Source organism: Aedes aegypti, chromosome 1, assembly GCF_002204515.2.
Source record: "Aedes aegypti strain LVP_AGWG chromosome 1, AaegL5.0 Primary Assembly, whole genome shotgun sequence".
In the NCBI taxonomy this organism is placed as follows: Eukaryota; Metazoa; Arthropoda; class Insecta; order Diptera; family Culicidae; genus Aedes; species Aedes aegypti.
In genome coordinates this window covers 294,083,693-294,109,409 of record NC_035107.1, presented here as the reverse complement: position 1 = coordinate 294,109,409, position 25,717 = coordinate 294,083,693, and positions in this window count along the sequence as shown.

Here is a 25,717-nt window from a genome sequence, read left to right as displayed (position 1 = left end):
TGTCCAGGTTATATACGTTACCCTACGCTCCAACCAGGAATCTCCGCTCCAGAGGCTTTCTTAACCATGGACACCGTTCCGCCAACTATAGCTTGCACGTTCCAATACGGTTTATGTCAGCCAGATTCAACGAGTACTACGAGCATTATGACTTCAACCGAGCAGTTCTCGCCTTTCGACGGAGCTTACAACGTAATACGGTTCCGTAGGGCATGATCTCTCGATACAGTTGTTTGGCGATGGACAATATGTTTTAAGGTTCTTTTATCTCGTTTAATTGATTTCAATATGTTTCTTTGTGTTTAATTGTTATTGTTCGATATATGTTGTAAAAATGCTAGTGTAATGTTTTGTGAAGAAAAGATATGGGGTTTTTATGCTTTTTTGAGTAAGGTTTATATGTTAACCAACTCAAGGGGGCTTTTCTTCATCATATATTTCATTAAGACTGATGGTCAGATGAAATAAAATAAATAAATAAAAATAAAACAAAAAATAAAATACCAAGGAAAGTCGAAAAAAATAAAACCCTAAAGTTTTCGACTGACGGAATTGAGGGAAAAAAAACTATGTTAATCCAAACTTTTCTGAATAGCTGCGAGCCCACTGGTAAGAAATGCAATATTTAAGAAAAATAAAACAAATTACATTGTCGTTGCATTTCAGATAATTTGTAGCATATCTTATTGATGATTTTCAAGTTTGGTTACTTAACTTTTACGCTTTGTTTACATTACATAGGTGTTGCATTTTTACTTGCATGTAACTTAACTTGGAGCTGTCAGAATGAATAAGTTACATTGAAATTGAATCTGTGGTTGCAAAGAAACAAATAACACGTTAGGTTACATACAGATTGCTAAGTCACATGTGTGTAACAGCATAAAGTTTGTTTACCATTTGTCATAGGGGAAGGGGTGAAAACATGAACAGGATGGTAAAATGAACACCGAACTTGTTACGCATGAAAAACAAATTTCAATAATTTTTATTACGCACGGATGATTTAGAGCATAAATAAGAGAGTTTTTGTTGATACGGGGATAAATTGAAGTCAGAACCACGTTCAGAAATTAAAACTGATGTTGTGTGGAGCGAGACGACACAGGTATCCACTACCCTATATTACGTAGTGTTGATGTCGTCTCGGCTCGTAAACCACTCACACAAGAGGAGCGGTGAACATTCGATAGTCAAACAGTTTACGAGGTAAGTCGTGCGATTGAACCACCGAGAGTTGGCCTTCGTAATGGGTGATTTCCTGTTAGAATCTGATGTTGCACATTTGGCGACCGTGTTACAGGTTACAGTATTTGTTATCTGTGGTGTGAACCGATTGGAAAATAGTTTAAAATCAATTTATGGAAATCACCCATTCCGATGCCAACGGACACACAAAGCTAACACAAAGAAGTGGCTGCCGTACTCACACACACAGTCAGCGTTTACTGTTGCGTTTCTCTCAAAGTGAACAGTGATTGCAACGTGAAAGTGTTGCAAGTAACGGCAGGTAAAAAAAAAAATAGGTGTTTTGAGGATCACTTAAAAAAAAAACTAAGTGTTTGGTGAGTTTTGAGGACCGCTGTTAAATTCGAAAAGTTTGGCGAGTTTTGAGGACCGCTGTTAGAATTAAAAAAAAAAAAAAAACTGGCGAGTTTTGAGGACCGCTGTTAGAATTAAAAAAAAAAACTGGCGAGTTTTGAGGACCGCTGTAAGAATACAAAAAAAAAAGAAGTGTTTGGCGAGTTTTGAGGACCACTGTTAGAATTAAAAAAAACTGGCGAGTTTTGAGGACCGCTGTAAGAATACAAAAAAAAAGAAGTGTTTGGCGAGTTTTGAGGACCGCTGTTAAATTCAAAAAGTTGGGCGAGTTTTGAGGACCGCTGTTAGAATTAAAAAAAAAAAATGGCGAGTTTTGAGGACCGCTGTTAGAATACACAAAAAAGATGTTTGGTGAGTTTTGAGGACCACTGTTAAATTCAAAATGTTGGGCGAGTTTTGAGGACCGCTCTTAGAATTGAAAAAAAGTTTAGCGAGTTTTGAGGACCACTACCGAATGGTAACATTGCTTAACTAAATCCATGTGAGTTTTATTGACCACAAAATTGAAATCTGGAAACTGCATATTGACGAACTAATACATAGCGAGTTTTGAGGACCGCTGTTATTCAAATATAGACGAACTCAAATAAGTAAAAAAAATATGCCGATTGTTAAGCGTGCCTTGTATTTTCATGTATTGAGCAGGCCCTGGCATAGTAACACGTTTGCCCTCACTTGTATTCGAAACGTTGCCTTACATGCATTCAGCTATTTCACACCGTCTGACGCGCTCGATATGAAATAATATTGTCGGTACAGACAAAATCGAGAACAATTATCAACTTTGAGCGACAAAAATAAATCGCTGGTCACTTGCGACATGAAACACTGAACTGCAAGGCACTCGCGCAAGCGACGCGCCAGTTGAGTGACGTGGTCGCGATCACTCGGATGCGCAATACGACGGACGGTTGTACATAGCCCTGGGTTGATGATATCTGTTACACTGCCGTTCTACGCATATTTGTCCCGCGGTCCATAAGGTTTAAATAGAACATGGGACAAGTAGGCGTAGAAGGGCAGTACACGTAATAGCTGTGTGCCTGCTTGCTGCTTGTGTATTGGAAAATCTTATTTTCTGTTAGTGTAGTAGTAGAGCCATAGGATGGTATTCATGAGACACTAATACAACTGCCTATATACTCAGAAGAAAATCAACGGACAACTTGCTCGGTTTTATTTTGTACAGTTATTCGACAAGTGTTGACTAAACAATCTGCAGTTTTTGGTTTATTTTCCGAAGTTATTTCTAACAATCGTCATCTAAATCAAAAGTAATAATTATAGACGTAGAAGAATAGGCTGAGTATCCTAAACTTAACATATAATTTTCGTTCCCAGAACTTCCAGTGAATCGTTTTCGTCATGTTTGCTGCGGGAAAATACGTTCGTGCCCCACCAGCCACTTCTGAGGGCGATATTGGAGATTCCTCTAGCGATGAAGCGGGAGTTGGGCAATTCGTTCGTGCTCCTCACGTACAGGATTCGAATTCTGAGGAAGATGCCGATGATGAAGATGCTGCTTGCTCTACCACCGGTCCTGATTACCAGAAGCAACTGGAAGATCGGGTGTTAGAACTAGAGAATGTGATTAAGAGAATGAGCGAAACCATCGATGCAACCCGAGCTAAGGACGGAGAGAATCCGGTGGAGGTTGTCAGTACGCCGCATATTCCATTCCTTGCTCCATCCACGCCGTCTTCGTGTACGCCGCCCGTAACGCCACACATCCCATTATCTACTCCGTCAACTAGTGGAGGTGCTATCCGGTGGGATAATATCAAGCCGTTCCCGAAAGATGTGGCAGCCAGCAAAATGTGGGAAGCATGGACACGATTCTTGGAAGATTTTGAGATGGCGGCTTCACTTTCAAATGTCAAGGATCCGGAGCGTCGTGTGGAGCTTCTTCTCTTATCCATGGGAGACGAATTGAAGAGTATTGTTCGAGCTGCGAAGTTGAAACCAAGTGTAGAAGAAGGTATCAATTACTACACGAAATTTGTTGGTAATATTGACCAGTATCTAAAAGCAATGACGGATCCCGCTGCAGAGCACGAGGACTTCGTGAGGATGGTCCAGGAAGAGGGGGAATCAGTGGTGCGCGTCTCACTGAAAAAGTAGTCCTGTGTGACTACAGTCCAAAGGATCAAGATCGCTTCGTTCGGACTCAACTTTTGAGAGGTCTTCGAAACCAAGAGTTGAAGAAAGCGGCAAGAACATACTCTCACGATTCCAATACGATCGTCCAAGCAGGCACGCGAGCTGAAGCCTTCCAAGCGGAAATGGTGCTCCCCCGGGGCGAATCCAGTGCCCTTGTCGTCAGTAGCGGCAAATTCCAAGGCAATCAAAGTCACATCAAGCGCAGGCTTTCCATCGGCAGGAGAGTTACCCAGCAAAGAGATTCAAATCGGACACCACTCCTGATTACCAGTTTGGAACTAACGTCGGTCGTCGTTATAGATGCCCCAGATGCTTAAGACCGTCCCACCGAGGCCAAGAATGTCCGGCGTTGAAGAAAAACTGCAATTCTTGTGGTCAACGAGGCCACTTCGCGGTGGCATGCCGGGTTAATCGCTTGAATATGGTGAAGGACGAAGGTTTTGCAGTTCCTGCGAAGGAAAGTCGTGAAGAACAGGTAAAAGAATAAAATGATCAATGAGAATAAAGGATAAACAAAGTCACTGCTTTTTCTCTTATAAGCAGGTGAAATCAACTCACCTGTAAAAAAACTGAACTGCTACGGCAAATGAAATGTAATATGTTGTTAACAAAATGTTAATAAAATCTTAAATTTGTTTTACCAAATTAGGATGATAGTGTTGTCAAATAACACAGAACACCTAGATATAAGAAATGAATGTAATGTTTGGAATGATACTAATAAAGAAATTAAAAAAAAAAAAAAATCACTGCTTTATGATTTCATTGTTTTTTTCTTATTATTTCATTGTAGCACATTAATGCTCTGTCTCTTCATGATGTGTTGTTCGACTGCAGCATCGGCTCGTCTAGCCCAATCAAGTTCATGATTGATTCAGGAGCAGACGTGAACGTCGTAGGAGGCGAGGATTGGGTTAAGCTGGAAAAGCAAGTTAAGTTAGGAATAGCATCTATTGATCGGAGTACAGTTTCGCTGAAAACAGTTCTGCGCGCTTATGCCACAAACGAACCTATGCAGGTGAAATGCAGCTTCAGAGCCACGGTACAGGCTGTTGGGTACCACAAATCAATGATTACAGCAGATTTTCTCGTTGTTGAGAATGGTAGCAGGTCTTTGTTGGGAAGAGCTACGGCGAGTGATATGGGTCTCTTGAGAGTCGGTGACATGGTAAACACTTGCGAAGTGTCTTCGGTGTTTCCGAAAATGCCTGGTGTAAAATCAAATTTAGCATCGATCCCAGTGTACCCCCAGTGCGTAACGCGTACTACAACATTCCGGCTGCATATCGCGAAGGAGCTCGTCGACGGCTAGAGCAGATGGAAGCGAGAGGTATAATAGAGAGAGTCACTACTGCACCACAATGGATAAGCGGAATGTCTGCCGTTCCAAAAGGGAAGAACGATTTTCGCTTAGTGGTGAATATCAAGGCGCCGAATAAAGCCATTAAGCGGGAGTATTTCCGTTTGCCACTCATCGACGAGATGAAGGTGAAATTACACGGAGCAAAGTTTTTCACAAAACTTGATTTGTCTGATGCTTATTATCACCTAGAATTGAGTGAGGAGTCACGAGAGCTAACTACATTCTTGTCAGAAAACGGAATGTATCGTTTCACACGTTTGATGTTTGGTGTCAACTGTGCTCCGGAAGTTTTTCAGCGTGAGATGTCACGAATCCTGAAGGACGTAAAAAATAAAATCATCTATATCGATGACGTCCTACTTTTTGCAGGAACCATTGAAGAACTGAGAAGAACAGTTGCGCAGGTTCTAAGCATTTTGAGGCTAAACAACCTAACTCTCAATTCCTCAAAATGTGAGTATGACCAAACGAGCCTTAACTTCTTAGGGCATGAGCTTAGCGAAAAAGGCTTTAACATTGAAGCGTCGAAGGTGAAAGATATCCAATTGTTTCGATCTCCAACCACGTCATCTGAACTTCGGAGTTTCCTCGGCCTCGCATCGTTTATAAGCCCGTATATAAAGAATTTTGCAGAGATATGTGTCCCCTTGTGGTCAGTGACAACTGCGCAAAAATGGCATTGGAGTGAAGAGCAGGAAAGCGCTTTCAAACTTTTGAAGCAACGAATAATTGATTCAACGTTATCGTTGGGATTTTTCTCGGAATCAGATCGTACCGTCCTGTACACTGATGCGTCCCCCAACGCGTTAGGTGCGGTGTTGATTCAAGAGAACAGTGAAGGAGCAGTACGGATTATAAGTTTTGCCTCGAAGTCACTAACATCAACTGAGAAAAAGTACGCCCAGAACCAACGGGAAGCGTTGAGTGCTGTGTGGGCAGTGGAGCATTTCTCCTATTTCTTGTTGGGTCGACATTTCATTTTGCGGACGGATGCCCAAGGAATAACATTTATTCTAAGCAGATCCCGTGAACTATCCAAACGGGCCTTGACAAGAGCTGATGGTTGGGCGCTCCGTCTTAGCCCATATGACTATGATATCGAGTATGTCAGAGGAACAGACAATATAGCGGATCCATCATCGCGGCTGTATTGTGGGAGTGATGATGCATTTAACGAAGAAGTAAGTCCATGGGAAGTCTGCTCTTTGGAGTCACGTAGCGTTGAGTTCCTCACTGAAGAGGAAATTCGCAGCTTCACACTAAAAGACGAAACCCTGGTGCAGGTAAATATAAATGATTTAAAAGAGTAATTTTGGGATTTCTTTACTTGGATTTCGTTTTAAACAGGTAATCCATGCAATGGAAACACGTAAATGGCCTGCAGGCTTGTTGAAATTTAAATCGATTTCAATGGACCTTACTGTCAGCGATGGAATATTGGTGAAAAACGGATGTGCCGTTATCCCTGAAGCGCTTCGAGTAAAAACACTTGAGATTGCTCACGCAGGGCATCCGCTGGAAGCTAAGATGAAGAGTATTTTGCGTAGGCGTGTCTGGTGGCCTGGCATGGCAGTTGATTCTGAAAAATGTTTGTGCAGTAAACGGGCGCCCAGAGAGACCACCCCCAATGCGAAGAAAGTTCGCCCCAAAAGGCGTTTGGGAAACTATCGCTGTTGATTTCAATGGACCGTACATGAAACTAGATGGAATATCCATTTTAGTTATCATTGACCTTCGGTCCAGGTACGCGATTACGCGTCCCGTAAAGTCTACTAAATTCGAATATACCAGAACGGTGCTGGATACTGTGTTTGACAGGGAAGGTTTTCCGAGAGCGATCAAGTCCGATAATGGACCGCCATTTAATGGCGAGGATTATGCGAATTACTGCTCTGCGCGCGGAATTCAAACGATATTCTCAATTCCTTTCTACCCTCAGCAAAACGGCTTGGTAGAAGGATTTATGAAAGTCGTGAATAAAGCAATGACTGCTGCTTTATCGACAGGAGCAAGTTATAGGAAAGAATTGGAAGCTGCGGTTCAAGCCTATAATGCAGCAGAACATAGCATTACCAAAGTTTCTCCAGAGGAGGTTATGACTGGTCGTCAAATCAGGCGTGGGTTGCCACTCATGAGCTACGCTAAGTCTACGTATAGCGAAAATTTGCTGGATGAAAGAGATCGGGAAGTTAAATTGGCGTCAAAAGAACGGGAGGATGCTCGACGTGGAGCCAAATCGAGTAAAGTAAAACCGGGTGATACCGTAATCGTGGAACGCCCCTCTAGGGGGAAAGGCGATAGTCGGTTCGACACTAAGCGTTTCACCGTTTTGCAGGAAGATAATGGCAGCCTGGTCCTTTGCGATCCGGAAGGTCAGCAACTGAAGCGCCATGTATCGCAAACCAAGAAGGTCCAGCAGTGGCGGGAAACGGAGCAGCCGACGAAATCCACACATTCTTCAAACCCAGTAAACCCTGATAATGGCGATGTCCCTGAACGACCCAGTAGAGCGAAGCGGCCTCCATCGTACCTGGCCGATTATACTCAGGTGGTAGAGGCGAACCTAGAAGAGTAGAATGAGAAATCAGTTATTTGCTTTTTTTTCTAATGCTCCGACAGTACTTACCGATTATTATTTATTTTTTGGATTGTATCCATATTGGATTACTGTGGATTTAGTTTCTTGAGCTTAGGCCTTGAGTTTTGATTTTATAAAATATATTTCGTTCGTTTGTTTTGAACAACGTGTTGTCTCTTCCGCTTCTTGTGAGAAAATCACTTCGTCATGTCAAACAAAATCAAGGCTGACTTAGTTTTTTTTTTCTCTCTCTCTGTGCTTTACTTTAACACCGTTAATAGGTGGGTTCAAATCTTTGGCTTTCGGACCTCAATATTTTATTTCATGGGAGAGAAAGGGGGATGTGTGGAGCGAGACGACACAGGTATCCACTACCCTATATTACGTAGTGTTGATGTCGTCTCGGCTCGTAAACCACTCACACAAGAGGAGCGGTGAACATTCGATAGTCAAACAGTTTACGAGGTAAGTCGTGCGATTGAACCACCGAGAGTTGGCCTTCGTAATGGGTGATTTCCTGTTAGAATCTGATGTTGCACAGATGTAATTTTAGGCACGGAGATGTTGAGGTTTTTCAATGAGATGAATATCGTAATGATACGATGTCTAAGCAGAAACCTTTATAACTGTTTTCGGAGGGATTATAATCATTCATTGATGTTTTTTTCAGGACTGTGATAAAAAATTTCAAAAATGTTTGTTTTGCTCGTGTGTTTTACCACCAACATAAAATGAATATTTTTTCATAATATTTTAATGACGATGAGAGTATGTGAAAATTTAGCTGTCTTAGTCTTAATTCGTTCGCTGCGTTTATTAACATCTCTATTTTTGATGTTGTGCGATAGAACTAGTTATAATTAATAAGCAAATTAATAAATGAAGGACAATTTCTGCGAAGACATCGAGTTACATTTGTACTTTACTACTTTTGTGGGGGACGCCAATCTTTGAGCCGATGACACGGAATGATGAATTTTTGTTTAAGGGGGCAGGATCCGTCATCAACTGGAGAATTTTCAAAAGCAGTTTTTTCGTTCAAAATCATGAATATATTCATGTGTTCACTGTATTTTATTCTCCAACCGAAACACAGTGAACACATTTTCGACCAGTAAATTTCAGTTTTGAACAGAAAAATGGCTGTTGAAGTTTCGATGATTACGATGACGGATCCTTGAACGTTAAAGTGTTTGGGTCCTCTAGACAATTTGTAATCAAACATCAACATTCCACCGCAAAATCGCTAGTGTTCGGAGGTGATGTTCACTTCAAAATTTCGAAATCAACATCTCCAACTTAGTTCTAATACCCTCCGTCCACGCATTATTGCGGCGCGTCGATCGTCGCAAGTGTCTCGTTAAACAGTCAATCCCGTAAATGATTGTGTTTTGTTAAGCTTAATTACTGTTAGACGTCAGCAGTCAGTGACTGTCTTCTTTGTTGAAATTTGTTCTGGGATTCCAGCTCCCACAGGGTCCACTTATGCACTGTCATAGTTTGTATTACATGCAATAAATATGTTAAATTTGTCCTTGAAAAACTTATCGAAGGACATAAACTTTAATCAACTCGTAGGGGCAAAACCCTCACCCCCCTATTTCATAACACCAAAACAGCTGTTGAATTCAAATTCTACCAAACGTAATGCCACGCTGAAGTAACGCGCAAATTAGAACCTTACAAATGTATTTTTTTTTCGCATCAGCATATATCTATTATTGAACAATAACATCAGAACAAACGCCTGAAGGTATGCATTATATATGAAGAATCGATGAAGAGAAATCATTCATGTTACTTACGCCCTACTGAAGTGACAGCACAGAAATGAACAAGGGGCTACAACGCAGTTATTTTTTCCCAATATTAGACCCACCTTTCCCCTAGTAGTCATTTGTCCATACACAAAATTTACAATTTGTCTGGACCGTGGTCATTGGGCAGAATCTCTCCCCTCCTCCAATAAATGACTACCGTAAAACGGGGTAACTTTGATAATGCGGGTAACTTTGATAGTGCGAGACCCACAACATATTAAACGAAATAACGAAGTTTCTGTTAATCAGTTAAGCAAAACAAATGCAATAGTAAAGAGTATTAGTATGACACTTCATGTCAAAGCTGTTTTCATTGGAATCAAGTGCATTTGAGGCTTTTTATACGAATATTAAAAATTGACACGATTTTAGCATTTTCGAAACGCTTACAAACAATCTGTTCTAAGATCACTATTTGATGTAGTTCTGAATAGTTGGCCACTTATCTTTGACAGCCTAGTTATCATAGAACTTGAATACGGTCTCAAATCTCTTAGCGAATAGCATTTTCACAAACTGGGACCATTTTTGTAATCTAAGTCAGAAATTTCCATATAACATTAAACGCCTAGAGGTATGTAATGCCCTATAAATGTTCCGGAATTCATTCAATTTTGTTCGATTCATACTCCATTATCAAAGTTACCCCAAAACAGAAAACCAACTTTCGATTATATGAAAAATTATATATCCATTCATAATAAATCTTTTGGAAATCTATCGACTGCAATCGATAGCTAGGATGCCAGTACTTGTTTTAAAAATATAAATTATTATTCTTTGAAACAGCATGCATAAATATTCAAGTTTTCTTCGAAAAAACTATCAAAGTTACCCCGTTTTACGGTACGTGATTAATGGATGACCCATAAGCACGCATTTTTTTAAATTGATTTTTAACCCTAGAAATACTCAAATGGATGGATGGTGTTTCTACTATTTGATAGAGAACATAATTAGAGAGATTATAATAAAAAAAGCATGTTTTCACATCTACATCGCTATTTTCCTTATCATGGGCATATTATCCTCAGTCCCTAATATTGGCACAAATTGATCAATTTCCAAATTCAATTCGTTGTTTCACCTCAGGACGCAAGATTGCATTACTTCCTAGCGTCTTTGTTAATTGGCTTGTTTAGGGGTATCCTGTTTTTTTACATATTCTGATTCTACGTTAAAAACTGAGCCAGAATCCAAAGTTTCATAATTTTCCGTGCCCTGGAACTATTTTTAAAACACGTTCGAACTTAGTATGGAGATCGCGTTTGAATCACCCCTCGGCAAATTTTACTTCGGGACGAGCTGTCATTATGTAAAATGAAATGTCATTCAGTCGACGGAGTGAAATCTTTTTAAAATATATACTATATCAAAATTAAGATATTGAAGCGCAATAAAATCGTGTTACACTTAGAAAAATGCGCTCTTTCAATACGGCTACAAAAAACCGTGAATTTTTCATCACTAAACAACCCAATTGTTAACAAACCCGCATCTTGTCAGCTTTATTCACAGAAGAGAGGATCGATGAAAAGAAATCGATCATGCGCCCTTATTATAGCACACGCTTGAATTTGACTTCTTTCGAGCTATTTGAGCCATTTGAGCACGTCACAAACCATCTCTAGTAACCACAAGCATTACGGTATTACCGTATTTTAACTTTAATTCAACGAGTGCAATGCATCATTGCTCTTATCCTGCAATATGCGTGCAGTAATGCTTTAATTCCATTTTATGAATGCAATGTAGCATTGCTCTATTGTAGCAATGAAATATGCATTAATGGGTGATATATGGTCACCATTCAATGCTTCATTGCATCATTTTACTGAATGCTTCATCGCAACAAAAATGACAAGATTTCATTGCTCTATTTATCGTCAATCCTTCCCTCACTCAGACAAATAGATTAAAGAAATACTTATGTATCCCTCTTGAAAATTCGCCACAAAAAATCTTGTTGAAATTCGTAGATTTGTCTTACGAGAAACTATAGTTTTTGAATATATATAGAATTTGAATACAAAAAAATAAGCAATAACCTGGAATTGAACCAAAAACCTTACGATTAATAGGCCCGTGCGTACACCACACGGCTATCGACGACTCAATGTGCCAAGATGCTAAAAACGATACATAAAACGTAAAAATTTAGCCCCACACAATGAAAACAAAACAAAATCTCAACAGCAAAAAAGCGACAGCCATAGTAATTTTGAAAGTGCAACAGTCAAGTCCACCAACTTATTGCGCACTTCACCTCAAATTGGACTATCACAAAATTTGTAGAATGCAAAAAAAAAAGTGTGATAAGGGTGCACGCTTGCATCGGATCATCAAAACGTATTCGGTACACTTGTTCCTTAAACCACAAGGAATAAGTGCACTAAAAACACCATCATGATTCGACGTAACCCTGAGCTGCTTACACTCTTTGAAGGAGCTTACACACTTTGAAGGAGCTTACACACTTGGGACGATCCAACTTGGAGTGAAATCGACAATATTTATCACTGGCAACGAAAGGGCGCTGCTGGAAGTTGCACAATTTTCCCGGCCTAGATATGCAGCATTCATGGTCCGGAGGATAGGCGCGGCGAGTCATCGAAAACATCACACAATTAATTTGGGTTCAAATCCCAGCAAAAGGAAGTAAACTAAATATCATACCAAAAAAAAGCAACGCTGACATGATGACATCCAACGAACAAAAATATACAAAATTTTGTTTGTATTTTTATTTTGATCCTTTCCTTCGTGCATTAAATATACTTTGGCTAAGGCTTTTATACGGTACAGACAGTAACTATACTTTAGCAATTGCCAACATAGAGCTATGAAATGTAGCAGTTTTTACGCTTTAATAGCGCCCTTTTCCACTTTAATACTGCATTAATGAGACATGTAATGCCGTATGACTTTATATGCCATATTTTATAGAAGCTTATAAAGTGATATTGATGCAACGATATACAGCTGTACGGTTACTTGGGATGTGCTTTCTTGGACGAAGCATTTAGTTTTCATACTTTTGTAAGGTTCCAGTCAGTTGGCTTAGGGGATTTTTGCACATTATTTGATGATTTAACGCAAATTCATCGTTTTTCCCATTCAAAGCAAGACGATATCGTTTAGGTGTTCATTTTAATACTCCTTCCCCTATTGACAGCAGTGTAATTTATTTGCAGTTTCAGTATAGTTACACATCAGTTTCAAAACAACATAAGATTTCTGGGTAAAAAATGTGTAACAAACGAATAACTTGCTGACAGTGGTCAACACTACATGTCAAAAAATTTTATACGTATTGTGAATTTTGATATAAGAACTTTACTATTTTATGACTAGTTATTGTTTTCATAGATATTTTTCCAGTGATTAATTAAAATTGTTGAATTTAAATTTTGCAGCATCTTTAACAGCTTTTTAATAGTTTTCATCATTTTAGATTGGCTGTCCTCAAACAGTTATTCGGAAGTGTTTCTGCAGTAGAAGCATTAGCCGTAGAAGGCTAATGTCGCGACTGTTCGTGTGACCAACATCTAGTTTGCCACGCTCTGACAGCTTGAGTACCGGGTCTATAAGTGTCAAATTATTTTTTTCGACCAAAATACAACATGGAACCAAACAAACAATCGAAAACCTCATCAGTAAGTAATAATAAAATAATTCTATTTTGTGATAACAGCGCCACTAGCGTTCTACTACTTATATTTCTAATGTTTCTGCAGCAAGATGGAATTAAATGGCGATTTATGATAGACAACCCAGAAAATCCAACTGCGGGACACGAAACCACGTGATTTTGGAATCACAATCTTCACAAACAAATAAATTAAAATCAAAAACTTTGCTGATTTGAGTAACAGTGTCAATATCCATTTTTTGTGCCAGTTCTAATGGAATAATATCTCAACAATCCAGGTATCATGTGTTATTGAATATAAAGTTATTATCTATTTTATGACCGCGTCAATTTTGAGCAAGTAAAATGAATGATTTCACCACAAATTCAAATTGGCATGTTAAATCTATTATGTACTTGTGCATAATTATGCGTTAGAAAATCATACGTATTACTGTTATTGACATTCAATTCTAAAATGGTGGTAGGTCATTTGGCATAAAGTCGTTTGGCATAAAGCCGTTTGGCATAAAGTCGTTTGGCATAATGGTCATTTGGCATAAAGTCGTTTGGCATAATGGTCGTTTGGCATAATAAGTCTGAAATCAAGAATTTCTTAACATCACATTCGTTTTTACGCTTCAATTGAATTTTTCTGATGACATCAGGCTGGTTGTAAGGTCAATTGATGCAAAATGTCACTTTATTCAACAATCATATGCTCTTGAATAAACTAAAGCATATTAGGAAAGTTGTTGCCAGTAGTATTTTATTATTTATCCAGAATTTACCCTTCTTTCAAATATTAATTATTTTTTTTGAGTTCCGCTATTGAAATAGATTTCTGCACAGAAGATTTTGATATATTTAGCACAAATTTACCCTTCTTTCAAACATTTTTTTTTCTGAATATGATGTAACCATAATTATCATCATAATCTAATCAGGTATAAAAACTGATTTGAAATTTAAATAAATTTCACCTTCTTTTATACTTAGGCTGTTCTTTGGAGCTACTTTTTTTTTAGATATTGCTTTGCTTCCAACTGACAAAAGGGTGGCAATCGATAACATTGATCTGGTCAAGTAATCAGCGAAAAGAGACATCGATTAATGCAGTTACTTCGATGAGTTGTGCTACTTTTCCCAGAATGTCAGTTCCCCGAATGTCGTTACCCCGAACGCCAGTTCCCCGAATGCTAGTTCCCTGAATATCCCGCTTCCCCGAATAGCCTACTCCCCCGAAAAGTTTGTGGCACTCAAAATTGTCGTTACTTTATACATTTCGGGATGGTGAACGAACTGGCCATCTGATATGCATCCTTCTTTATTTATTTTGCGGTTCTTTCGAGTTTTTCCGTCTTCAGCATTTTTGCCAACATGTGTATAGCCGAAAAAGACAGAATACATCCTTCTTTAGATTGCTTATCGTTCTTCTCGTTCACCATACAGTCACTGAAGGCTATTATAGCACCTATTTAAACTGCACCACTTTTTGGGGAAAAGGGTCATTCGGGGAACCGGCATTCGGAGAAACGACATTCAGGGAAAAGTACCAAAATCACTTCGATGATGTTGAACGCAATTATAATTCGTTTCATTATACCAAAATAATTTTTGGCGTCCAATCTTCTATTGGTTTAATCATTAATTTTGCCTTCTTCTAATAATAGGCTGTTCTTTATATTTATACTGTTTTAAATTTTATTATTTAGTTAAACTAAATGTTAACCTTTTTTTTTGTTTTTTATCAATTCTTGCAAGACGTGCTGTTGGAATGATAGTTAGAAGACACTACACGTTAAAAGAAGAAGTTACGTGCCAATATAGAATATATAGATAGAACGTGCCAATATTAATCATATTTTTTTTTGTTTTGCAAACACAAGATTTCCTTTTGAGATGTACTGGAAAAAAAAAATTCAATCACAATTTTTTGCTTCTTTCGATAATAGACAGTGTTTTTGATGTACACTTTCAACATTAAAATGTATATAGAATCGTTCAAAAGTTTGCCACAAATATTTTCTTGTTTTTTTTTCAAAAATGTGTTGTTCGTTTGAGTTATGCTGTGAGAAGATATTTTTCGTTAGAGCCTTAAATATTTTAAACGAAAAATAACCTGCTCTCGTACTTAGGTTATTTTTGCAGTATGCTGCAATAATAGATTTATGGATAAGAGCTTTCAATATTTTGAAAATAAATTTTCCCTTCTTTTACCAAACAATTTTCATCCAGTGTTACGTCCAAACTGAGACAGAGCTTGATCTGCAAAGAAATATTCTATGCGCGTTCCCTTTATTAATAACTGCGAACTTTCTTTGTTAATTGACTTTTTTCAAATATGTATATCGCAATAAGCTCAACGATACTCTATGTTTTGGAATGTTGAATTTTTTTTTATTATTCCGAAAAGATTTTCCACCAGAACCGTCACCAGTTTTATTTAGTTATGCTCTCTACAATTTTTGACATTCATAGCTTGGAATATCCCATGAACGACCACAACGCTTATTGAGAGCCTACGAAAATGTTCTGCTATGGGGTTGGTGATGTTGATCTCGGTAAAAGCTTCGAAAATGCCGATATTCATTCTAAGTCAATCATTATGCCAAACGGCCATTTTGCCAAATGACCATTATGCCAAATGGCCATTATGCCAAACGACCATTATGCCAAACGACTTTATGCCAAACGGCTTTATGCCAAACGACCTTATGCCAAACGACTTTATGCCAAACGGGGTACAATCTTCTAAAATGGTTGTTCGGTTCCAAAACTGTCAGAAAGTAACAACAAATTCAACGTCGTTTCATTTATTTTGTAGCAGGAAAACCCATGCGTAATCAACAAATTATATAGCTGTCGCTTATAAACTTCTTATGTAACGAACAAACAAGTTGCATAAGGTTCGACTTTTTGCGCTGTTTCGGTTACATAGCAGTATTTTTCCATGTTGCAAATGTATCATATTGTAACTATTGAATATGTTAAGTAGTCGTTACTGTAAGCTACTTGTAACAATATGTGCTGCTTGGGAGATATATGGGCCCCAATCCCTTTAGGATTTACCATTCTATTCCGATTGAGTGATTGATTCCAACATGTAATTGATTTTGACCAATTAGTCAAAAAAATCTTCCACACTGTCCGTGTGGTAGTTTTGTGACATGCGGTGCACCACGACAATCGACAGAGGCGAGAGCGGCCCGAGATGCGCACACGTCCTACGTAATGCTGCGGAAAACCACATTTTTCTTCGTTTCCATCTTTGGGGGCTCGCTTTTACATATGTTACACTGCTGCCGTTGCTTTGGTGGTTCGCCCTCTGCACCCAGTAGGGTATAGTGGTTTCTCTATTCGACTCAGCAGGGAGTGGCCATCAGCGATGACTGCTGTGACAGGTCCAACCAAGGACGGACGCCCTAACGAAGGGAAATGTATTGAAAAATGCTAGATTTTGCGCTAAATCTTGTCTGCCTGCTGCTGGTACTGCTTCCACCACAATCCTTGTTCGTCTTCGGCCAGTTGGGAATGTGACGGTTGATGCAGCAGTGGACGACGACTTCCGCCGTTTTGGGAGCGAACCCACGAGAGGCGGAAAATACAAATTTAATTTTAAAGATTTATGATCAGCGAAAAAATGTGCATACAGTCAGAAGGAAAACTAATGGTATGGTTCGGTGGTTGCTACATGGATTTGGGATGACGTTCAGAATGTGGATAAAAGGGATATTTTTCCCATTTCGTTGACGAAGGTCCCATACTGGAGCTTAGGCAGTGCTATTTCTGTTTTTTAAACCATAATTTCAACCCGTCCAAATCCAAGGATAATACCGGCGCTCTGTTCCACGAAACCTTATCACTATTTAATGTAGACATGGAGATGCATTAGCATAAATTTTTCATACTATAAAACCTAATAGGCAAATACGCACAATATGGGAGCCATCGTAAACCGCGGCAGGAGCAGCAACAGCTCAGTAGGCCTTGGAGATGGCAGCAGGCGGCGTTGCGACACGCGGTGGAATCCATTCGTTAGAACATAATTTCGCCGCGCGCCAACACCAGTGTGTGTGAGAGTGCGCGATAATGAAAGCAAAGTTTGGCTTAATTTGGTTTATTACCAACATGATGCGTGCTCGGGAGTCCCGCTTCTGCCTGCCAGTAGTCTACGATGACGAACGCGGTGATGCGGACTTTGGGTCATATCATCATCGCAACCAGCGAGCTTACGAATGGCACGGCGACGATGGGTTCTAATTCGCGAACATGTTTTTTTTTACCAAAATCCCTCATGTGTGTGTGGGATGTGTGCTTCAACGGAGTATGAGTGGGTATCTCATCACCGCCAGCAGTAGCAGTACCGTGATGTTTAAATTTTTTAATTATTATAAACTGAGCTGTCACGGTGTACTCACTGCTCCAGATGAGGAAGATAGTGTCGCTCAGCGATGGAAAAGCCAAGAGTCGTATATTTTCATTTCGGGATTTTTTTTCCTTTCCGGGTGTACCTCGGTGGAAGCCACATATCTTTCGTGACAAATGCCACTCTTTGGATTGGGTGGATTTTGTAGAAGCACCAGCTTTTCGCACCGACGACGACACCATTAGGTCAAAGTTGCAAATGAAAACGCATAATGTTGAGTTATTATTATGGCTGGAGAAAGCTCTTTGAAAATTACATTTTTGGCCTACTGTGTTTCATGGTTGTCATTGTTAATTTTGAGTCAGATTTAATTCGTCGCTTTCTATGGCGAAAATATGCAGTTATTGTTTCTGGAGTTACGTTACTAGTAGAATAGAGACTGCTACTTAACACTATTCTTTTAGAATATTTAATTAAGAGCTCTCTTATGTAAAATTGATCGTTTTTAGATTTGTATATTATGAGGCAAGCACAAACAGTGAATCAAATTGCCATTGAAAGAGTTACAAAACAAACAACAAAGCAATCGCATTCACAATCATTTGTCCCAACTTATGCGGTTATATCTCTTATATCTACTTCCCTCATGCACTGACAAGCATAAATATATACATTAATACACACAAATCCATACTTACATACTAACTTAAAGTCCTCTATCCGATACCTATTGTAAACTACGTCCGACGCAGAACTTGGTCAACCTTCGACGATGACCACAGAACCTCGAGACTTACTTCCCGACGACTTACCGGAATCACAGACCCTACGATAACTGGGGGTATTTCGGATCGCAGCATAAAAGCGAACTAGCTCGTTTGCTTGCTGTAACTAAACTAACTCAATTTATTTCACCGAAGCGTTGAAGCCCCCCAAAATGAGAAACGTATAAGTATTGGTTGCCTGCCCGATAGCACCAACTTTCTAATAGATTTACAATCGGACACCCAGATTCACCTGATTTCAAATTAGGTGTAATTCAATTCTTAATAATTTTTTTTTTCAAAAACTTTCATACAATAAGTTCAATTGGTATTAAACGTCTTCACTATCTGTTAATTCTCCATCAACTTCATCATCTTCATCGCCTACATCTACTAATTGGCACCATTGCTTCATATGATCTGCTGCATAAACTGTTGTTCTGAGTCGGTTCGATCTACGCACTCCTGGGAGATCTTCTAGCTCGTAACGATCGTTGTCTAACACAGTTTTCACCACATACGGGCCTTTGTATCTGGCTTCGAGTTTACGACTATGGCCCATCGCAGTAAGGTCTCGCTCCACTAACACCATATCACCGACCTTATAGGTGTTTGGAGGCTTACGTCGCGTGTCGAAATACTGCTTCTGTAGACGCTGCCTTCTCTCGATGGCTTGCATTGCCTGCTGTTTCCGCTCATGTGGACTCTCCAATACATTGTTCACCTCGTCGTGTAGCGCCAAAACAATGGTGTTCTGATGAATATCTCGTGGCTTGTAGGACAACACCAATGCACTAGGCGATAAATTAGTAGTCGAGTTTGGCATATTGTTAACCGACCACTGAATCTTCGGCACTTGCTCATCCCATCGCATGTTGTGCTCTCCCACCATACATCGAATCGAATTTAGCACGGTCCGGTTGGCTCTCTCCACTTGACCGTTAGCTCTCGGTGACCCAACAGCTGTCTTGATGTGGGTAATTGCGTTCACCCGACAGTACTCTTCAAAAATCTTGGCAGTAAATGCTGTGCCTCTATCCGTTACAATGCGACTTGGTGTACCAAACATTGCTGTCACATCCCCCAAAAAATTCAAAACTGGTCCAGTCTTAGTCGAACGCACAGCTCGGATAACCACAAATTTAGAAAATCCGCAGATTAAAAGCACTACATACGAATTTCCTCGCGCGGATCTGACGAACGGCCCCATGTGATCCATGTGTACTGTACTAAATGGGACAGGTTCTTTCGGCACACAGTGTAAATACCCTTCTGGTCTCCCCCCTTTACTTTTGTGGAACGCACATTGTGGACACGCTTCTATATAAGAGCGAATGTACTTGCGCATCTTCGGAAACCAGAATTTCTCACGTAATCGATTCAACACTTTCTCCTCGGCGAAGTGACCCATTTCATCATGATATGTGTGAACCAGTCGCCAACGTACTCTTGTGGGCACTACGAAACACTTTACTCCATCCACTACTCTCATTAATCTGTGCTGCTCCAATCGATAATTATGCTGAATTTGCCTCTCCTCATCACTCAACGGATCTCTTCCCAATACATCGATGATGTCACACAAGCGAGCATCTTGTCGTTGTAGAGCCACAAAGAAATCTACGTTGCTCACCTCAATAGATAACATATCACACAGAACTTGATCTACACTTTTCCCATCTTCGATTGCTTTACTTACTTACTTATGGGTCCTGGGCACCCATTCTGGTGCATAGGGCCGACGTGAAAGATTTCCATCCTGGGCGATTACCAGCTATCGCCTTGACCTGCGGCCAGGTCAAATTGCCGTCGACTTCTTTTATTTCTTTGTTGAGGCTGCGCCGCCATGATCCTCTGGGTCTGCCTCTGCTGCGATGTCCTGCTGGATTCCATTCCAGCGCTTGTTTGCAGATTTCGTTTCCGCCCCGACGTAGAGTGTGGCCGACCCACCCCCACTTTCGTTGTCGAATTTCGGTTTGTATCGGTTGCTGGTGGCACCGACGATGGAGGTCAGCATTAGAAATCCAGTTGTGTGGCCACCATGCCCGAATTATATACCGCAGGCATCTGTTGATGAACACCTGCAGCCGTTGAGTGTTCTCCGCTGATACACACCACGTTTCACTGGCGTATAACAGCACAGATTTGACATTGGAATTGAATATTCGAATTTTGGTGCGTTGACTAATCTGACTGTTCTTCCAAATATTTCTTAAGCTCGCAAAAGCAGCCCTCGCCTTCTTGATCCGTGCACCTATGTCGATCTTGGTACCGCCGTCAGACGCCAGTTGGCTACCAAGATATTGGAAGTTTTCGACGTTCTCCACTGTTTGCCCGGCTACTGTGAAGCTGGAAGGGCCGGCCGTGTTTACATCCAACGATTTGGTCTTGTTGACATTGATGTTGAGACCTGCCGCTGAGGAGCGTTCGGCAAGATCGTCTAGCTTACTCTGCATATCAGAGCGCCGTTGAGCTAGTATAGCAATATCATCAGCCAAATCGAGATCATTTAAGTGCTCCATAGTAATAGGCTGCCACAGCAGCCCACGGTTTTGTTCACGGTCAATGGCGCCTATCAGGATCTCGTCAATTACGATGAGGAACAGTAGTGGTGATAGTATACATCCTTGCCTCACTCCAGCTACAACCCGGATGGGTTCAGACAAGACCCCGTTGTGCAATACTCTGCACGTAAAGGCCTCGTACTGCGCTTCGATGAGGCCGATGATTTTCTCAGGAACACCCTTGCGTCTCAGGGCTCCCCACATATTTTCGTGATTGAGTCGGTCGAAAGCTTTTTCGTAGTCAATGAATACCATATACAGGGACTCTTGGAATTCATTGACTTGCTCCAAGATGATACGGAGCGTGACAATATGGTCCACACAGGATCGTCCGGCACGGAATCCCGCTTGCTGTCGACGGAGAGTCGCATCGATCTTCTCCTGGATCCGGTTTAGGATCACTTTGCATAGAACTTTGAGAACAATACATAGCAACATGATGCCCCGCCAATTATCGCATACAGTGAGGTCACCCTTTTTGGGTACCTTCACTAACACGCCTTGCATCCAGTCGGCCGGAAAAGTCGCGGTGTCCCAGATATTGCGGAATAGTTGATGCAACAGTTGTGCGGATATTGCGGGGTCTGCTTTGAGCATCTCGGCTGATATGCGATCGACCCCAGGGGCTTTGTTGGATTTCATACTTTGGATGACTGTTTCTATCTCATGCAGTGATGGAGCTTCGGTGTTAACGCGACTAATACGCCGAACCCTAGGCGGATCATGCTGAGGTGTTGGTGGCCGGGTTGACACTTGGAAAAGTTGTTCGAAGTGCTCAAACCAGCGTTTTAGCTGGTCAGTGGGGTCGGTTAACAGTTGTCCAGTCGTGTCTTTCACGGGCATCGTCGTATTCATCTTTGCCCCGCTAAGGCGTCGTGAGATATCGTAGAGAAGACGAATGTCGCCGGTTGCTGCGGCTTTCTCACCTTCGTCAGCAAGGGAGTCCGCCCACGCTCGTTTGTCCCGCCTACATGAGCGCTTAACTTCCCTTTCTAGAGCCGAGTATCGTTGACGGGAAAGTGCCTTGGCTCCTCTGGTTTTCGCCCGCTCTATCGCGGCTTTGGCTTCTCTCCGCTCCTCTATCTTCCTCCAGGTTTCATCGGTAATCCACTGTTTTCTCTGAGTGCGTAGCTCACCCAGATTATTTTCGCTGGTAGTGATGAAGGCATTCTTGATGGCGGTCCATTGCTCTTCTACGCTGCCACCTTCCGAAATATTAGCAGCAAGAGTCTCCAGTTCTTCGACGAAGGACCTTTTCACTGTGGCATCTTCCAGTCGGCGTGTGTTAAATCGACGTCCGACTCTTTCCTCCTGTCGACGAATCCGCGCAATGCGCAGACGCACCTCGCCGATGAGGAGGTGATGGTCGGATGCGATGTCAGCGCTACGTTTATTCCGCACATCAAGAAGGCTCCGTTTCCACTTTCGGCTGATACAGATGTGGTCAATTTGATTTTCGGTAAAGCCGTCACGGGAGACCCACGTGACCTTGTGAACCGGACGATGGGGGAAGAGCGATCCCCCGATCACCATGTCGTTATTGCCACAAAACTCTGCCAACAGTTCTCCGTTTTCGCTCATTTCTCCGAGACCATGGCGTCCCATGACAGGCTCATAGCTCGAGTTGTCGGATCCGATCTTCGCATTGAAGTCGCCCATGTAGATCTTGATATCACCCTTCGGAATCTTATCCACGACAGCATTGAGTTGACTGTAAAAGTTCTCTTTGTCCTGCAATTCGGCAGCATCGGTTGGCGCATAACATTGGACTATGGTAAGGTTTCGGACCCGTGTTCTAAATCTGGCGACGATTATTCTCTCATTTATAGGCTCCCACTTCATAAGCGCGGCGTAAGCTTGGGCGCTGAGCAAAAAGCCAACCCCACGGTGCCGAGGAGCGTGTTCACCTCGCAGGCCAGAATATAGCAGAATCTGTCCCGATGGTATTCTGTGTTCTCCAAAGTTTGGCCAACGGACTTCGCTCAGTCCTAGGATCTCCAGCTTCATGCGACACGCCTCGTTGGCGAGTTGTGCCAGTTTACCCTGCTGGGCTAGGGTTAGTACGTTCCATGTTCCAATTCGTGTCCGTTGTTTCGCGCTAAAAGTCGTTGCCGTTAAATCAGTTCGTAATCTTTCTCTATCGGTTTCTTGAACATTTTTTGATGTTTCGGGGACAGTAGGTTGTTAGCCTAAGGTTCCCTATCCGCCGTGATGGGGCTGCCATCTTAGGTGTAGCTTCCGGGGAAGAGCATTTCTTATTCAGCCGCTGGATGCCAGACAGACGCTGTTTGAGCCGCACCTCCTTGGTGAACAGACGCTCGGTGGACGTACCTCCTCAATCTAGCTGAAGTCAGAAGGACTACAGGACCCAGGCTGCACTACCAGCTAAGCTAACACCTCCAACTCGTAGCTATGGTACTTTCGTTCCGCTTCCGATGTTCTTTTGCTGTAATAGCTGATTGGGCGCCAATCCTCTTCTGTGCGCATTAACAAAATTCCGGCTAAGCCATCCTTTGACGCATCCGTGTGGAGCTTTATATCACATTTCGGGCCGAACAACACTAACAGAGGCCGCTCACTTAGGGATTTCTTCAGCTTTTCAAACGCGATCATTTGCTCACTCTTCCACTCAAATTTCGTATCCTTCTTCAGTAGCGTGAATAGAGGTGCCGCTACAATACTGAATCGTGGGATGAATCTACGGAAGAATCCCGCTAATCCCAGAAACTGCTGTACTTGTAGCACACTCTCCGGCGTTGGGAATTCTTCAACAGCACGAGTCTTCATCGCACCTGGCCGTATTCCATTCTTCGACACCTCGAAACCCAAAAACTCCACGGATGTTTTGAAGAAATGTGACTTCTTGAGATTTATAGTGAACCCACTTTCCTGAAGTACTTCCAAAAGTTTTTCAAATTTGGCCAACACTTCTTCCACGCTTTTCCCACCAATATCCAGATCATCGATATATGCCACTATTCCTTCTTTCCGGAGTTTTCCGGTAAATCGTCAGGAAGTAAGTCTCGAGGTTCTGTGGTCATCGTCGAAGATTGGCCAAGTTCTGCGTCGGACGTAGTTTACACTATGTTTTGAGCAAACAAACAGTCTGTACATCTTGCTGTATCATGTATCAGAAGGCCGGCTCCAAAGGCACGTTCCCCACCAGTTGGGAGATTTGTGCCATCGCCATATTTGAGCCTATTTCATCATCTACCCGATGGGAGAGGAAAGGGAAGGGAAAGATGGGAGGAAATAGGAGTGGGGTCCCTTGAAGAGGGAAGATCGCATAAGCGAAATGAGAGCATGTAGCTCCATACCACAATGGGTTCGAACAGCGCCCTAAAAAGGGCACTGCAAAACGCATGAGCGTAAAGAGAGCCTATAGCTCATTCTCACAGCGGGTTAAGAATAACAGAATGTCCTGAAGATTCAGGCTTCTGAATTCAGTTTCACTTAATAAGTGTTTACCAAGTAATTGGAATCGCATTTGCGCAAAAACTGGACAGTTACATATCAGGTGATACGAAGTTCCATAATCGGAGTCACAACTATCACACACAAATGAGTCAGCACGCTGAATATTTGCCATGTGATAGTTGAGTCGGCAGTGGCCTGTCAACGCTCTGACCAAGAGACTGCAATTCTGCTTTGACAGATTTGTTAAATACTTCGCCACCCTTGGAGATGGCTCAGTAATGTACAATTTTGTTTGACGACATGACTCCAAACTATTCCAATATTGCTTGTGCTGAGTTGCCGCCCAAGAATTTATCTGAAGCTTCACCCAGCACTTCGAAATTGGAATAGCCGGCTCAGGGCCAATGAAGTCATGCGATGCTCCATCGCGAGCTAGCTCATCAGCCAATTCATTTCCAACGATGGAAGAATGGCCAGGTACCCATACAAGGTTTACAGAGTTGACTGAATTCAGTTCCTCAATTTGAGTTCGACATGCGATAACAAGCTTCGACCTTGAGTTGGCCGAAGCGAGAGCTTTTATAGCAGCTTGACTATCTGAACAGAAGTATATGACTTTACCCATTACGTGCTGTTGAAGTGCTGATTGCACTCCACACATAAGGGCAAATATTTCCGCCTGAAAAACGGTGCAGTTTCTACCAAGTGAGTAAAACTGATTCAGCCTTAGCTCACGAGAATATACTCCTGCACCAGCTCTACCTTCAAGAAGGGAGCCATCAGTGTAACATACTATATTGTTTGATATACTTCTTTCCAAATAGCCAGACGTCCACTCTTCCCGTGAAGGGAATTGTGTGATAAATGTCCTGTAAGGAAAGTGACAAGCAATTGTGAGATCACTTGGAGCAAGGACAATTTTGTCCCAATTCACCAAAAGTGGAAACAACGAAGTGTGTGTAGATCTACGATTCACTGGATTTTTCGCCAGTAGATTCAGTACCCATAAACGGTAAGAACAAGAAAGTGCTTCTTGTTTAAGATATATGTGTAGTGGTGCAACGTCGAAAAGGGCCTCGAGCGCTGCTGTGGGAGTTGTAGAGAACGCACCCGACATCGCCATCAAGCACATCCTTTGGAGATGGCCCAATTTTGATTGGATTGTTCTCACTTCGCCCTTTTGCCACCACACAAGACATCCATATGCCAATATTGGTCGAACAACTGTTGTGTAAATCCATTTGATATATTTGGGTTTGAGGCCCCAAGTTTTACCAAAGGTTCGCCGGCATTGACCGAAGGCCATGCAAGCTTTTTTGACTCTGAAATCAATGTGAGGTGTCCATGAAAGTTTGGAATCTAGAATGACTCCGACATACTTTACTTGATCAGTCACGTTAATCTCAGTGCCAAAAAGACGTAAAGGTCGAATTCCATCGCGGTTTCGTC